Raw genomic sequence first — 19,004 nt, 5'->3', positions numbered from 1 at the left:
GTATCATCAAGTCATGACTTGATTATAAAGAAGGATGCAAGTTTTACCTAATTATCGCTTAATACGTGTCAGAATGCTGTTTTACATCGGAACTGGCCATTTTATAACTTAAGTGTGTTGATGACTGGAATGTACTGAATTTCTTAGTGCGCTTTTCAATATACATTACCCCACGTGTTTTTAGTTTTCTATAACCCACCCTGGTAAATGGAAGCTGGGCACCACAGGGTGAATTAAGTTAGAAACGCATGTGGACGCTGGGTAGCAGAGGGTGAATTAAGTAAGACATGCATGTGGACGCTGGGTACCAGAGGATGAATTAAGTCAGATATGCATGTGAACGCTGAGCACCAGAGGGTGAATTAAGTTAGACACGCATGCATTTTGCTTCCGAATTATTTTTATGGTTAAAACAGAATAGAAGATTATCAAAAGTTAGCAAAAAGTGTTGAATTACTCGTGTTTCACGTTAATAGATTCTTGATCATCTGATTAAATAACGCGTATTGTGAAAGTCCAATCGCATATAGGCCAATCAAGCGCGCCTTGCAAATGTATAGCTGCACCGATGTATTTTAACATGTCCAAAAGTATCGCCGCAACCTGACGTTCTATGCGATGACACGGCGCTCTAACAGCCTTACCAATGCGTTACTGCGAAAGCACAGCATATCAGACGTTAGCGCGAATTATTTTGGAATGGCCTTCCCAAGCGGTGACCCAGATTTAATTATCGTAACGTTTAATGATACGTCGGACGTTTTCCCTGTATTTGACAGGCAAGTGTTCACTTGTCTTAAAAGGAAGAGTCTCTATAAGTTTAATCAGACCTTCCCTCCTATTGTCGCGATAATACGATTATTTTTATGCCCCCGGATCGAATGATCGGGGTATTATGTTTTTGGCCTGTCTGTCTGTCATTGTGGGTGTATCCCAAAACTTTAACCTTGCTCATAAAATGAAAACTCTTGGGTCTATGTACTTTAAACTTCACATGTGCATGCATCTTATTGAGATCTACAATCAAATATGGTTTATGGTTATAAGGTCAAAGGTCAAGGTCACTGTTACCTTTACATTCAAAATACAACCTTTTTACTAAAATAGCTGCCGTGCGTCTTCAAAGCGCAGTAGGGGGAATTGTGTTTTACAAACACAGCTATTGTTTAAATATAAAATTGTAAATGTATTAGTTAATTTGAAGTGTATACTTATTGTTGAAGTATAGTGTTATTCAATGTTTTGCCATGTTTCCCTGAGGTATGTTTGCAGCCAAAGCCGCCACAAAATATAATTTGACTGTACGTCGCCAAGCAGAAATTCACATACTTGCAAAAACGCAATAACCATAAAACAAAATGTAACTAAAAAGATAAGCTAATTTTTTCTACACTCATTTATGTGGAACCATTGGATTGTCGTTTGCTGACCAACAATCGTATTATTTTACATCTTTTAAATCATACCTTAATCGTTTGAACCGATTTAAAAACGAAATACAAATGACGTCAAAAGATATTTTTATTTTTAATGAAAGTATTAGTTTAGTATGCAAAACGGAATATTCGACGTTCTACAAAAAAATATTTTTTATATTGAATGACAAATATTGCAGCTTTTTATAAAACTGTTATGTGTGTCGAACCGTGTTTTCTTATGGACAAGCAAAGGGGCAGAACAAAAACACTATTATGGAAAATTGAAGTTCACAATGTTACCTTAATTGTTTGATTGATTAAAATCTAAGCTCTGTTGAACTCAATCCGAGTGTCGATATATAGGGTAATTGGCCACAGAATCACCAATTACAAAATTATGGCAATCTGTGTTTCTGGATAATTGGAAAATTGAGTTTATCTTTAATGGTTAATTTTAGCCTTATAATAATTAAATATGCATCAATTGATCTTTGGTGTACATTTTAATACATCTACTTTGTGTTATACAGAATAATGTAAACATAAGTAGTATTTTAACGCATCGCGTTTTGTATGTGCTTAAACCGTAAGCTTAGATCATTTTGCCATAGCAATACAAAATTAGACATAGCATAAAAAGAATCATGCTCGTATTTAAGATCATGTGAACATTGTCGAATAGATATTCATAATATTGCAGACAAATGATTGAACAGTATTGTATAAATGATTTGTATTGTATAAGTTTCTTCCCGTAGCTTGCACCCCTTAGTCTCCATTATGTGACACTCAGAAAATCGAACCAGCACTTCTACTCAATTCACTATATCGCCAAACGAAAATTAAAAATCATTCTGAATTTCAGCTGCAATATTTAGCTGTTTGTTCTTTTTTACTGAAAGGCAATCACTATACGGATGTTGTCCTGTGCTGTGAGGTGGGGCAGGCGTACTCGGAGTTAAACCCACCTGGTATGGCGACCATCAAATAAACTCGCATAGGAGGGCAGGGGGGCTTGAATCCCGTGTCGCCAGGGCGAGGAAAGCGTTTACCAACTACTGCGCGAACTGGAAGCCCTGTTTTTATGCACCGTATACTTCTAAAATTCGTGTTTTATGCCATTCGGTAAAAATTGTGTTCTTTCCAAGTAACGCACCGTGCCATCCTTAATCGAGCGTTACACTATTTAATCAAAGTAAGTAAACCCACAGGCTCCAGTTGTGTAGTATGTGGTCCAGTAGTAAAATGTATCATGGTTACAGCCTTTTTTTGCTTATTATTTTTGCTCGTAATTTTAGCTCAAGCAAAGCCTGGTCTAATAGAACCATGAGTAATTAATATTACAATTAAAATCACAACTTGTCATCGTAATTTACTTAAAGAAACTATCATATAATTGTAAACAGAACGGAATAGAACTTTATTTTTTATCAAGCCTATGTGTATACAGTATGATAACGAACTTAAATTTATTAACACAAAATCATAGAGAGTGTACTTCACGGTAAACAATGCTTATGTTTTGAGCACAAGTTATTATTTGTAGGATCATATAACCATAACATAACTCCAGCCCATAGAACTAAACTATGTATTGAGATTCATAATATGCATAAATATTAAAAATGTTCATGATGTTATTATAACTTTACTTATTTAATTTGGTTCATTAAAAGTTGTATTGTGATGGGCGCAATCCAAATACAGTATAGAGAAGGGACATATATAAATGTATCATAGTAAAGGCAACACAACATATATTACCTATATATTCTACATTTCTTAAAAAATGTGTTATCAAAGTAGCAACACTATCATTCTCTCTCTATCACAAGATTATATATACAAATGTATACATATGCAATAATTACATAGTAACATTAGAACAAAAAAAAACAAGTATTATCTTACATTTCTAAGCAATTTATTTGCAAGATAAATTAATGTATAAGATATCCGTATATCTATCAACATTATATATTTGTATACCAGTTTGTTGTCTTCAAATATGTCTGGATATTTAATTAACCGTATGTCTTTATGTCTATAATTAGGTTACAATTGCAAGTGAAAGTTTATAAAAATGTCAAAGTAATTTTCATTATAAGAAGCCGGACACATTTTATCGAGATAGACATAAAATGGTTGAACAAGTAATGAACATGACAAACATTAATAAATATATATCGTTATGCAAACTACACTGCTTGCAATTTGTAATCATGCATAGAACCCTTGTATTTCCTTGCACATGCACACTGTCTTTCTCATAATGTCGCGTGGTTTATTTCTCATATCGAATCGTTATTTCCTTTCAATTGTGCATACAATTAAACTTTATGATGGCGTCATGGAGAAGCATCGCAACATTTCAACTAGAAGATGTCTCTTCTTACCTGACCATGTCTGCAACTTGTAAGGACGGATTTAGGGCGATGCCATATAAACCTCTTGTTTCAAATATTTCTGCAAGAAAACGAACACGTTGGACAAATATTTTTCTCTTCTGATTTCAGCTGAGTGGATTTCATTTTAAATTTGGAAAGGGTTCGTCTTTATGATGTCGAGGAACTGTGGTTTGTGACTCAGGACCTACTGTGTTGTGTGCGTTGATAATTGCTATTTTAATGAGTCTTCCTTTTTATTTTGAACATCATGGTCGAGTCTGTCACATAGTCAAACAATTTACACACATATTTTAAACATCGTTTTCATTGATTGCTGCATATACGTTTTCGTCCACCGCTGCGGCGTTAGCGTTAAGGCCCCCGATGCTTGTGGCGAGTTCATATGGTGAACTATTCACATCCTTTAAAGTAGTGTATTGCCTACTGTTGTCCTTGAAAAGAAAACATATGTTGAATTATACATTTAAAAGTAACAAAAAAGTATAAGATCTGGATAACAGTTTGTAACTTTTCACATATAAACATTTTTCTTAGAATGGAAAACAGCCCTTGCATTGTTAACATAATATAATTGTCATAATTTTGATACAGTTACACGATTTCGGGGTTTTCAAATTGGGACTTTATGTTTATTTGGACCTTTAATGTAGCAGTGGACTGATTAATATAATCATAAGTGTTTTTTTAAATGTTCCCGTCATAATCTACAATCACTTAGAAATTAGTTTTGAGAATTTTTAAGACTTTACAATTTAATAAAAATGTTATTAGCATTTTTGACATGCCAAACCGAATGTTTGGAAGAGCCACGACTCATTTCATATGTTTTATTTATAGTATATTTAATTCTTTAAAACAGTTTATCCCCATAATGAACATTAAATAATAATAATGCGCTATTTTAAGAAAGAGTATAAAGACAATAAAATAAAGTACACACGAAGCCTATGGAAAAGAGGGACAAATTCAACTATCATAAATATGGGTGTCAAAACTTCAAAGTCAGTTGCGGGCATGTGGACAAAAATTATCGTTCGTTGAAGCTTACCAAATAAATGTACTACAGATATAAAACAATTCAACAAATATAAAACAATTATCAACTTTTCCCGTCAAAAACAAACATTCAAACAGAAATATATGCAGCTAAGCATTAAAGGGGTGTGATTTTAAAATTCAAGAAAGAAACCTGCCATTATTTTGAATTCTTGTCAAACGTAATATTGTAAATTGACATTTATCAAATAAATGCTTTGTTAACTGTATATATAACTTGCAGATGTAACTGATGATTGAATATTTCGTTTATGAATACCTTTCATATATCTTTAATGGATCGTCAATCTACAATATCCGTCGATATACCGAGGGAAACCGACTCGTCATGAACGACGTCGATATTGTCAGACTTTCCCCGATTTAATCAGTCCTTCTACCTTACTTTGTATAATGGCATTGTTTCTATATATGAGCTATAAAGTTGTATTCTTACATTACTCGTATACTCGAATTCAGACTATTCTAGTCGTATTTGGGCTCTTAATACTTTTGTAGGCTTTCGACATGCTCTAGAAAAAAACTTACCAAGTATGTTGTGTCTTCGTATACATGATTTTCTGCCACAAATGAAGGGGTTGTTTTACACCTAAATTAAAAATAAATAAAGTTAAACGCGTAAATGTATCAAATGTTATTCACTTTTCACGCATAATGAAGTAAATCATTATAACGATATATTTCATAGGTTTTATAATTATGAAGAGTAAGCATAACATGCTCTCGCTATAGTTGCATTAATTTATTATAACATAGGTGTTCAAAAATTGAGTTTCGGTTAGAAAACTTTCAAAAACAGAATGTCACAAACCGTCTGAAACACATATTCCTGCGGCTACTATAGCAATGGTTCCCAACGTAACTGCTACCCCAACTCCAACGCCCAATGATATACATATTTTGAAATCGATTCTGTCTTAAGTGCGTCTGTGGTTTGTAAGGGACTCTGCGGTCGTTTGGGTCTCTGTTGTCGCTGAAGCCTCTGAGGAAGTAGATGCATCTGTTGTCAAAGTAGCCACTGTGGTCGTTTCAGCCTCTGTAGTCATAATAGCGGTTTTAATCGTTACATCCTCTGTTGTCATAATAACCGCTATGGTTGTTTCAGCCGTTGTGATCGTTTCAGCTGCTGTGGTCGTTTCAGCCCACTGTGGTCGTTTCAGCTGCTGTGGTCGTTTCAGCCGCTGTGGTCGTTTCAGCCCCTGTGGTCGTTTCAGCCGCAGTGGTCGTTTCAGCCACTGTGGTCGTTTCAGCTGCTGTAGGTCGTTTCAGCCACTGTGGTCGTTTCAGCCGCTGTTGTTGTTTCAGCCACTGTGGTCGTTTCAGCCACTGTGGTCGTTTCAGCAACTGTGGTCGTTCAGCCGCTGTTGTTGTTTCTCAGCCACTGTGGTCGTTTCAGCCACTGTGGTCGTTTCAGCCACTGTGGTCGTTTCAGCCGCTGTGGTCATTTTCAGCCGCAGTGGTCGTTTCAGCAGCTGTGGTCGTTTCAGCCACTGTGGTCGTTTCAAGCACTTGTGTCGTTTCAGCCACTGTGGTCGTATCAGCATCTGTAGTAATAATAGCCGCTGTGGTTGTTTCTGCCACTGTGGTCGTTTCAGCCCACTGTGGTCGTTTCAGCAAGCTTGCTGGTTCGTTCAGCCGCTGTGGTCGTTTCAGCCGCTGTGGTCGTTTTCAGCCGCAGTGGTCGTTTCAGCCGCTGTGGTTATTATACTCGCTACGGTTGTTTCAGCCATTATAGTCGTTATAGCCGCTGTGGTCGTTTCAGCGTCTCTAAAATACAATGCCTTAAGTGTGAGTCTCGACCGGATCATTCTTTTAAGATTACATTTCTACCCGACAGGTATTTGACACATGGTTTCAAGTAAGTGAGTACGTTGTTGATGTGACGTACATCAAGGGCGATGTAAGACAAACAGACAGACAGACGTAATGAGTTTGTGTTTTGTGATTAACGAAAAGTTAAACATATATCTACATACCCTTATGCCAACGTGAATACAGTTTTATTTATATAGATATAATCTTGATCGCGCAAAGATTAACACCCATACCATAATAATTTTCTTTCAATTTTTTCACAAACAAAATACAATATATGCCAGTATAATAACGAGTTTTAGTCGACTAATATAAAAAGATGATTAACCAATGTAATTTAAATATTAAAGTCGACAAAATATTTCTACAAATAACCAAACATGCAACTACACTATTAGAGTATTGCTCCACAGACAAAAAAAGGATGCATAAACATGAATTCCACTATGTCATTGTATAGAACATTGGAGATGAAACCTTTAACTAACAAGTGCAAATGATGAAACCATACACAAACTAAAGTTATTAAAATGTTATAAAGAATAGTAGAAACGAAAAAAAATGTGATGGAGATTCATTTATATCAATTAATATTTGAACTACTATATCCAAGCGTAGGTTTGTTGGAAAATGTGTCCAGGCTCCACATATTAACTTGCTCAGGTTTTTTACTAGCTTGTTGTTTGAAGTTCCCATTAATTCAACAATTTTAAAAATACTTGTTTTTTATAAAAGTACTCTTTGATAAATTCGTTTCGCAGTCAATCGAAGGCTGGCTATATCATAATAAAAATGGAACTCGTATCAATATATTTAATATGACATTTTGTGCATAAGAGCTGAGATCTTTCTATATTGTTATATATACGTGTATAAATAGCTGATTCGATAGACGATATCGTTATTGTGGAAGACAGTTTCGCAAATCGTTTGCAAATAATAAATACAATGTTTGCATATGAATGTGGTATATGTAGGAATATATGTTCAATATTTCTATATTAATGTGACATACATGTTTATATATGTTATTTAAAGACATATAAAATAATAATACAAATTATGTATTTTGTAACATCCTATATATGTATGGTAAAATGTGGGTCGTATAATTTCATATATGCGTTCGATATTTCATATATTTGTGTTAAATCATGGTCATATAGGTCGATTACACGAATTCCAAATTCCAAAGGGTCCCTGTATCAATCTTTCAAAGCATTTTTTTGCCATTAATGTATATCGTATTTTGCAAGCCAGGTATCATTTTAAAGATGGAAGTGTCCTCGTCTACGCATTGAAATAAAAAGATACATTCTCGCACATACTAAGAAAATAAAAATCGCCCAAATGCAAGCACCCTCGGAAAACAAAGTTTTGGCGTGAGATTTCAATAAAAGCACCGAAATTTATTAACGCTCTCGAAACGTCCGTCTTTCAACGTAGTCCCCAATGTAATGCAACAAATGTTGAGCGTACATGAACAAACAACAAAAGCATTCGTGCGATCGCTTAATGACGTTTTAAACAGAAGAGAAAGGGCACTTTTGAGAATAAAGTTTTGTAAAATTATTTTGTAGAGTGTTACCTAAAATATTTCCCATTATGCAAATTATAGAAAATACTAGTAATTATCATTATATCTATGAAAAGTTTGCAACAAACATGTGGAAATATTGCACACAAATATGAAGGTTAAGAACATACACATTTTTTGGAAATTAAACAATACAAATATCAGCAAGTTAATCACATATGTATGAACATAGTGCAATCATATATTAATTTGTAGAACATATATATGGAAATATCGAACATAAATATGAAAATATACAACTGATATTTCTTTTGCTATACATTTATATGATTTTTCCACATATCTTTATCTTTGTACAACACATGGAATTAAACTTTCCAATATTCAAATGGCACTGACATGTATTCGCTAAGATATTAAAATACCGTTACCAGCTATAAATTGTATAAATGATTTCGTAACATAAACCTTCATAAACGAATGCGTAATAACATATTCGCTCAAGTACCAAATGATTATTTAAACTAACCTAGGAAACATTTGCTTACTATATTATTCAAACAAACAAACTCAAAGATATGCCGAATAACTCAGTTCACTCAGCATCTGTTAAAGTCAATTTAATAAGCGGAATAAAAACTACTCATTTTATCGAATAGAATGTAGTACAATACCAGACGAAGAGCATAGCAATGATACAAATACAATGTACCACATTAAACCGCCTCGCATATACATCATTTTTGGTATATCGTGATAAACATGTATGTGGTTTACAAACAGAGGACACACGGATTACAACTTTGGTATATTAAGTTTCACTCGCCTGTTTAAAATTTCGCATCGATCAAAAAAAACGGATTACAACTTTGGTATATTAAGTTTCACTCGCTTGTTTAAACTTTCGCATCGCACCGTCAGTCAACTGCGACTCAATTTGAATTACACGGACTTCCTGATATAAATAAGATTTGTGTAATGTTTTCGCTTTAGACAATGAACATGACATAACTGCGTATTGTCTCCTGTTTAGCGAATTTAAATCGGAAACCATGTACAAATAAATAGCAAATAGCGTTAAAGTATGGGTAACGTGGGTAACGTGCATAACTATGAGACGGTGTTATATTAAAGCTGCACAGTCACAGATAGTCAGAGGCCCAAACATGCATTTTCTACCTAAATAGTTCAATACAGTTCAATACATATTAAATGCATTCAATAAAGAATCGCCTTATATAACAAGTATACACATTAAAGTAGACTAAATGAATATTGGGGAAAAGCCGTTATCATACTGAACATATATTTGCCAAAATGATATAAAATAGTTGATATATAACACATTGTATGCAAAGTCGATTCATGCAACTTATTTGAACGTTGCATTTTTAAATCAGGCAATTTTGGTTTATTTCTCGATTATTTTTTCTAAAAATATCACCCGATTGGGCACTATTCAGCCATTGATATTTCAATACCAAAGACAATTTATGAGGGAGAAAGGGGATTAATCTCGTGCGCAATTAAAATGATGCGGTAAAACTGACAGCGCCGCTGATGGTTTTAACAGTTTGAACTGCTTTAAAATAACCGTTTGTGAACTTCTTGTTAAATTGATTGGGTGGTTTCACATTTTAATTTTAAAGCAACATCTAAACAGCTGTTGAAAGCAAACAAAGGCTTCTCGAGACGCTTTGAACTTCGAAAATAAAATAATGTGCAGAAGTTATTAAATAGTTGAACTTTGTGTCATAGATGTTAGTTCAGTCAGCCAAACATAATTGTATTTAACTGTTGTTGCTTTGAATTGTTTTACATTAGGTAGTCTCTGACGTAGCAGTATTGAAAGCTGAAGTGGCATTATAATAATCATAATTATAAATTGATATTTATTGTTTATAAGGTGTTTATAAGGTGAACAGTTTTATAAATACATTACATACAACTCTTTTAGTTTTTGTTTTGTTCATGTCAAGGGAAGATTGTTGAAAACACAAACAAAACATTCCTAGCGAATTTTGAACATAAGACGTCTACCTTAGTCATCAATAAATAAAGGGTGATTGTTTTAGCACAATAACAATGAATAAGTAAGCGAATAACCAGCGAGTTGTCGAAACAAATTGAGTAAGTGTTGACTTAAGCCGTTCGGTATAATGTGTTTGTTGTTGCGTGTATCAAATCAAAGAATAGCGATAGAAAGTACATGGGTATTGTTCGTCAAAACAAAAATATATTTTTAAGCAATACATTTCATTCGTCATATATCATAAATTACTTTTTGAGGAAGAAGACAGTTATCAAATTTTCAAACACTTGTGCTCAACATTATACTAGAACAATGGAGAGTAAAACATTACTTACAAATACATGAAATATCAACGCTGCATCATCAGAACCTTAGTATATAAAGCGGCCCTTTATTTATGTCTGGAAATCGATTGACAAGCAGTGATATACACAACAAATGCACTAAACAGAAGTGATAAGTACTAACAAATTGCCGTAACCTCCTTAGAACGGCCCAACCCTCACACTTTGCCGATAATAATTCATACAAGATTGAATTGTAAATAAACATCAATAACAAAGCACGATTCAAAGTCAATAGCAATATAAGCGAAACTATTTCAATGTAATTTCAATTTTTATACTCAATAGTTATATACAGACCCAGAGCCCCTGAGTCGTAACTTTATGCGGCACGACGAAAAGAAAACAAAACAAATATCAAATACATATCATCTGTACAACACCAAGCAACAGAATGTTAAATATTCAGATCATCGTCTTGCAATACAGAAAGAGTCCGCAATAAGATTGTTAAAGATCAAAAAGCTGGTAAGTGTGTATATCTTGAGTCAGATCGCATAGATTAGTACGATGTAAATCGTTTCAAATAAATTGAATTATTACGGCCAATTAAAATAAATACAAATGCACTACACAAAAGACACTCGTAATTAAGAAATTGACGTCAGTTCACCACCTGAGAACGGTCAATGAAAAACTCACTGGGGATTAAGCAAAAATATATTCGAAATCGACAAAGCATTCAGACCGTCGTGCCCGCACCAAAAGATATGCTAAAGACATTCCCATTTCATTTCAGCAAAAACTCAAATGTGTTCAGCTCTATAAAAGTTACTTACTTGAATAACTTATTTTTCCAGCGAATATAATAACCACAAAAACTCGAAATTTATATAATTCGGAAAGCATTTATGAACGCTCACCAGTCGTAATTGCGACTGTAACTGTTCAACGCGGAAGTCATGTTTCAATCGTCGCTCAATGCTACATCTCCGTCAGCTATGTATCAGGTTTCAGTCAATTCTTAACTCAATTTGTGTCGCGTTCTGAAAAAACAGGGCTTAATGCATGTGCGTAAAATGTCATCCCAGATTAGCCTGTGCAGTCCGCACATGCTAATCAGGGAAGACCACTTTCGCTAATATGATAATTTTAATTTAAAGGAAGTCTCTTCTACATGAAAATCCAGTTAAGGCGGAAAGTGTCGTCCCTGATTAGCCTGTGCGGACTGAACAGGCTAATCTGGGACGACACTTAACATACATGCATTATGCCCAGTTTTTCTCAGAACACGACTCAATTTAATCAAAAGATACGTATAATCGTAATGCTTTTGTCAGCGCCGTATGCTATCTTTGTTTATTCCGATCTCAATTCGATTATCAGTTCGAGTTCTTGTAGTTCATGTACCATTTCTTGGAACATATATCACACAGAAAGGACTTACTCATACGTAAACACACGAGATACAGTACATTTATTATTAAAAATATTTAGCCCTTAAAACATGAATAGACATGTACTTGCATATGTTTTGAAACTGCTTGTCTCTTTATAGTATCTTCATAGCTCGTTTTCGTTATTTGTCACTGAGATGTGAACTCACGACCCTCTATCGGTTTCTATTTAGTATCCTTTAAAGCGATAATGTAGTATACTCTTGTGTAAAGTGTGTGCAATACAATTTGCCACTTTCCTTCAAAACTAATGGATGAAAAATTAAATTCCCACCTTGCGTTTCTGTAGTTTCAATATTACTATCTGTTAATAAGATGATGTATACCAGTTGTATACTGTTATATAGCTCTGTTCTTTACGAACACTTGGAACTTGTTGTGCAATAAAACAGTCAGTAGATTCAATGCACGCTGTTAACCCTAGCTTCATTTCAAATGTATGTATTTCCAAAGTTAGTTTTCTTGAATCTACCGATTAATATTGTATATCGACCTCATATTTATAAAGTAGCCCAAACCCTATTGCCGTAGACCTGTACGTGTAACTTTCAGATTCCTGTAGTCTAATTTCCTGGCTATAATTACAATGTTTATAGACACATATTTATGTCTATATAATCACTGTGGTATATAGTGAAATATGAAAGTTACAAGTTCTCGTGTTTATTACAAATATTGTACCCTTCGTTAAAAATATAATAGTCTTCTAGTATAAAAATATCATAAAACATAATTTTGAATCAATATGGATTTGTTTAAATTAAAAATGTCATGTAACAGGTCTTATAGAGATGGTCTCGCGGGCCGGGCTACCGAGCTCGCGAGGACTGAATGCTTGGCTTATTCATGCGGAACTCCGGTGAAGGCTAGGTGACTGATTTTGACCCTAAACTAGGTGTGGAAGTGCAGAGTGTTATGTGTCTATAAAAGCCAGACATTGTCATGGTGAAAGTTAAACATGCGGTCGTGTAAGATCCGACCATAGGGACCGACCGAGAGGAATGCTGGATACACAAGGCCAACGCCGAGAAGTTTAACAATGATAAACGGCAACCATCACTCAAAAGTATCATGTCAACAATGTAACCGTCAAAGGTCAAGACGTCGGCGCTCTAGGTGGCTGGCACCCCGAGAACTCGAAAACCTTGGCAATCTTAGGTATCGAGGACAAAGGGTTTGAGGGGCTTCTTTGTAGACTAGCGCTCAATGGAACTATAAATGTGTGCGGTTTATTCATGGATGGATAAGAGTCCTGATTCAGAGGACTCTGTGGTTAGCGACTGGCACTAGCACATGGTGCAGGCCGAAAGTGGTACTCGACAGAGGTACAGCTCGGTCTCCTACAAGGTTTTCCCGTACTCGAACGGATGTATCTGTTCCTGGGCCAACCAACAGACCTTATAAGGGCTCCATAACGCGCGGAAAGTCAAGCAGGTTCTCAGCCAACGACCCGCAATGCGCGCAGGGCGAAGGCCGCGCCCACGTGTACGCGACTCAGGCGTAGACGTTGGTGTGGATAACCACCTAAACCTCCAAAAAATGACAGTCAGTTTCCAGAATTCTCGAAATATCCGTGGAGACTAGACGGACGCCATGAGGGCTCCAAGCACGGAAATGAACGGGGTTCACCCCATCCTCTACTTCTAAGAGTGGTCTAGCGGGCCTTGTCGGACTACCGAGCTCGCATGGCCTGATCGCCGGGCTGTCTCGCTCGGGACACATGGCTGTCGTTTGTCTCGGCCTGTCGAAAACGCTGGGCCGAGCTAGCGTACGCGGCCGTAGGGCATCGTCTCAGCATTTTTTTTCGAAGTTCTGTTCTCGGTCGAGAATCTATGAGTGGCTGCGATTTTCATGTATCGACAAGGGCGACAATCCCAATGAGCGGGTAAAATCCCGTTTGAGACGGTACCGTAGGAAACGAAAGCACTCCTTTATATATCACATTTATTTCAAGTTTTATTCTATCTCATGCAAGTTGCCGAAAAACAGCTACCGACAAACACAGACGGATTAACGAACGGCGGACGGATGGACAACGCCAAAATAATATCCCTCCGCCTTTGGCAGGAAAAGCAATGTTTAAATAGATATGTAGATAGATTTTGATGGAAACACGTAATTAACGATTAAATATAATAGAAAATTATACTCTGAGCATAGTAATTTATATTTAAAAAAATCCAGACAATAGTGCGTAACATCTGCCATGACATGAACTTTCCGTTATACGCCGTAAATTAAGGTAGCCGTCCGTATCATCTCGGAACGACTGTCAATTGACATTAGTGTATCATGCAAGATTGTATGTTGCTTTGTGCTTAAATAAAACTCACATCTTTCCATCACGTTTATGTATTCAATGTAGGAAAGTTTGATTCCATTATGCACTGCGCCTATTGCACAAGTCTCTCCGCACAAAGCAACATACGCATTCCCAGCATGCAATTAACGAACAAATATGCTGCAACTGTACACATGAATGATACCATGAAGCCGAATGTAAAAAGACATTGAATTTCATCATCAGACACTATGCAAGTTTCATTAAGCATGACCATGTGTCTACATACACATTGAACGTACCATCAAGTCATGACACAGTCATAAAGAATCTAGGATGTAAATTTTACCTTATAACCGTTTCAAACGTATCGGAATGCTGTTGTACATCGGCACTGACCATTTTATAAGTTAAGCATGTTGCTTATTGGAATGTACTGATTTTCTTCGTGAGCTTTTCAAAATACATTACCCCCACGTGCTTTTTAGATTTCTAGTTCTCACCCTGGTAAATGGACGCTGGGCACCACAGGCTGAATAAAGTAAGACGCGCATGTGGACGGTGGGTACAAGAGGGTGAATTAAGTAAGACATGCTTGTAGACGCTGTGCACCAGAGGGTGAATTAAGTAAGACATGCATGTGGGAGCTGGGCACCAGAGAGTGAATTAAGTAAGACATGCTTGTAGACGCTGGGCACCAGAGGGTAAATTAAGTGAGACATGCATGTTGGCGCCTAGCACCGGAGGGTGAATTAAGTAAGACATGCTTGTAGACGCTGGGCACCAGAGGGTGAATTAAGTAAGACATGCATGTGGGCGCTGGGCACCAGAGGGTGAATAAAGTAAGACACGCATGGATTTCGCTTCCCGTTTTCGTTGATAGTTATTTACAAATAGAAGATTATCAATCAGCTTACAAAAAGCGTTGAATTACTCGTATTTAACGTTAATAGTTTCTTGATCATCTGATTAAATAACGCCTAATTTGGAAGTTCAATCACAAATACAATTTTATTTAAGCGTCGGTTGTTAAGAAATATAAACGTGTAAATAAATTGGAGTTAAAGTTTATTTATTATATAAAGAAATTACTATGTAAATAATAACTGATGGAAGACATTTGTTCTTAAATACTGGCTTTACAGCATTTTTTTAAACAGCTTACAAATGACTTACACAGTGTGTGAATCTTTTGTTTTCTAGTCTGTGTTTTCATATCTTATTTGTTTTGATACTGCATATCTTAAAAGTTGCCACAGTGCTTTGTCGGCGATCAAAAATGTCAGAATGCCGTGCCGATATATGTATAAAAAATAATATTGGCATTTTATGGCGCTCACATCGCGTCTTTACTGCTAGCTGCGCTGATTATTGAAAAAATATTTCGCTTAGTGATGCAAACATGAAATTTGGCATACATTACCTTTAGGTACCCCTTTCTTCAAATAGCACGTTAGCCACTTGAAAATTCTCTGTTTTTAGCAAGAGTACTAGTAGGGTCAATATATGAAAAAAATACCTTCAACCACAAAAAATTGATACAAAGATTTTTTAACTGATCCTGGTAGGGTAGAAGGTCCTTTAAAACATATCAAATGTTTACCAGAATCGGACCTCCGGAAAGTAATTTTTTTCAAGATGGCCGCAAATTACCTATTAATGATCATAACTATGTAACTATACAATCCAATTTGATGAATGTGCTGTCTATACCTACGTTTCAAGGGGCAAAGAACACATACATATCATCAGACATTGTTACAGTTTACAATAGTACACACAAATCCAACATGGCGTCCAAAATGGCCGTCAAGATGGCCGCCAAAACCTATAAATGATCATGACTATGTAAATATCCACTCACATTTGATTATTTTGGTGGCTATACATAGGTTTCAAGGGGCATAAACACATTAAGATCATCATACATTGTTTAAGTTTATTATATTACATACAAATCCAACATGGCGTCCAAAATGGCCGCCAAAAATGGCCACAAAAACATATTAATGATCATAACTATGTAACTATCCACTCAAATTTGATGAATTTGGTGTCTATACCTTGGTTTCAGGAGGCAAAGAACACATAAAGATCATCAGACATCATGTTTAATTTTACAATTGTACACACAAATCCAACATGGCGTCTATAATGGCCGCCCGCCAAGATTGCCACCAAACCCTATTAATAATCATAACTTTGTAACTTTCCACTCACAATTGTAGATTTGAGTGTCTATACCGAGGTTTCGAGGGGCAAAGAACACATTACGATTGTCAGACATAGTTTAAGTGTATTATGTTACACAGAAATCTCACATGGCGTCAAGCGACATAATAAGAAGGACCACAAGTCCATTACTTTTGACGTGATGCTTGTAATGTGAAACGCCATAGTTTAGACCTGTCGTGATTTTTGGATTTCGACAAGAGGATCGATATTTTTCAGCTTCAGGTAATACTGAATTTGCAGGGAATGATGCGTATCTTGCACCACAAAATACAGTTCCCTATTGCAATTTAAATTCTTGCCTATGATTAATATGTACACTTGGGAAAAAGCGTGCATTCTGTCAACATAAGCCTTAGTTTGCAACCTTGCCACAACCTTCACACCATTGTAACGTTTGGCCAACCCTTGTATTGGAAGGCTGCCGAAATCATCACTGATGCGCCAAAAAGAAGTTTAAAGTGTTGATTAGAATTTGGGTTGTTTCATAAACGTATGAACTTGCGGGGGAGGGGGGGGGGCATAGGATCCCCCATGGCAGAAACCGCTCTCAAAAACATGTTTGAGGCAGTATATAGAGAAAATGCGCAAAATTGTGCACATTGTGACACGAAAAACTGTTCAGCTGTGCATACACAGCCAGCTTACAGTCGAAATGTCCCTGAATATCCTGACATTCAGATACTGCTGGATCATGCAAAGGATTTGTACTCTTCCCTTCTTAGGGGAAAAATAACGCTAGCAGATGATATGTTATGCGATTTATATCAAACCCAAGAGGGCTACAGAGAAGAAACATGAACTTGCCCAGACCTTAAAGACAAGCATATTATTGCTGAATTATCAGCTTATGATTAACAATTCAAGGGTGTTGATTAAAGCATATCGTACTGGGTGTTGGCTGATGCATTAGCAGGCAGTGTCCGATTTGCTATCCATCTTTGCTGCATCCTGACAGTCCCCTCACATTTATGTGACTGAACTATCAGTCAAAAAAACGTTTGTTAGCTAACAGGGAGATATCTGTTATGGGAGAAGGTTCAAAATATTTTTGCCATTTCTTATATCACACTGCAAGTGTCAGTGCTACTGGCTCTGGGCATTTTCTATTTTTATCAAACCACTAAATTCAATGTATTTTATTCAGAAAACTTTGCAAAAGACAACCTCAGTGTCTGGACTGACCTGATGCACCAAATCGCACAAGTCAGCTACATCTCTGAAATTATTTCAATACAATCATTTTCATTAATAAAAATAGATAACAAGAGCTGTCAGAGGACAGCGCGCTCGACTATTCGAGTGCTTGACAGTATAACGTAAGCCATCATGGGGAAATTGTTTATATTCAATAATTTATTAGATGATCTTTCAAAAATAAAAAAAGGAAAAAAACTAAAAATTTGGGGAGGGGGTAGGGGGGTTGAGAGGGGGGTATAACGTGGGGTGTGGTCATTTATTAGACAATCTGACGATCTTTCAAAAATAAAAAAAGGAAAACAAAAAATTTGGGGGGGTGGGGGGGGGCAGGGATTCTGGGTTGGGGCGTGGGGTATTGCAGTGCTGCAGCTAGGATTTGAAAAAGGCAGGGGGATTTTTTGTCAAAAGGGCACTTTGGACGCGCAGTATTTTGTCAAAAGGGCACTTTCGAGCGCGCGGGTGTTTCTAGAATGCTTCCTCATGCATGTTAATTTATTTGTTATCAATAATTGTAAGAATAAATTATTCCCATTGTCATTAAACAATTCAAATTTAATTACTACAATGAGGAATAAATTAATTACAATGTATTTTAATAAGAGATTTATTAATCATCATATGTAAAAAAAAAAAAAAAAAAAAATTATTTTTTTTAAGGGCAGGGGGGGCCCTAGGAAGGTCAGGGCGGAGGTTCGGGAGGGCAGGGCGGGGCGCCCTTCGATTTAGGCCTAGCTGGAGCACTGGTATTGCACGGGTGGAATCCATTGTGGTATTCAGGTAAGTGTTGTTTTGTCAAAGTATTAATAAAATCTTATCATAAATAAAGAAGTTATGTGAATTTAAGCAAAATGTCCAATTCTCAAAGTAAAAAAGGGGCCATAATTCTATCAAAATGCTTGATTCAGTGGTCCGATCTTGTTTATAGGTTGGGGTCATGTTGGAAAACAAGTATGCAAAATATAATAGCAATATGTCAAAGAACATAGGAAATATTTGGGGTAGTACGCAAACTTTAACATAGATTTATCAATAATATGCATATTCTGAGTATAAAAGGGGCCGTTATTCTATCAAAATGCTTGATTAAGTGGTCTGCTCTTGTTTGTAGGTTAAAGGTCATGTTGGTAAACAAGTATGCAACATAACAAAGCAATATGTTAAAGGACATAGGAAATATTTGGGGTAGTACGCACAATTTAACATAGATTTATCAATAATATGCATATTCTGAGTATAAAAGGGGCAATAATTCTGTCAAAATGCTTGATACAGTGGTCTGCTCTT

Source organism: Dreissena polymorpha, chromosome 9 (assembly GCF_020536995.1).
Source record: "Dreissena polymorpha isolate Duluth1 chromosome 9, UMN_Dpol_1.0, whole genome shotgun sequence".
Taxonomy (NCBI): Eukaryota; Metazoa; Mollusca; class Bivalvia; order Myida; family Dreissenidae; genus Dreissena; species Dreissena polymorpha.
Note: the sequence above shows the minus strand (reverse complement) of the source record.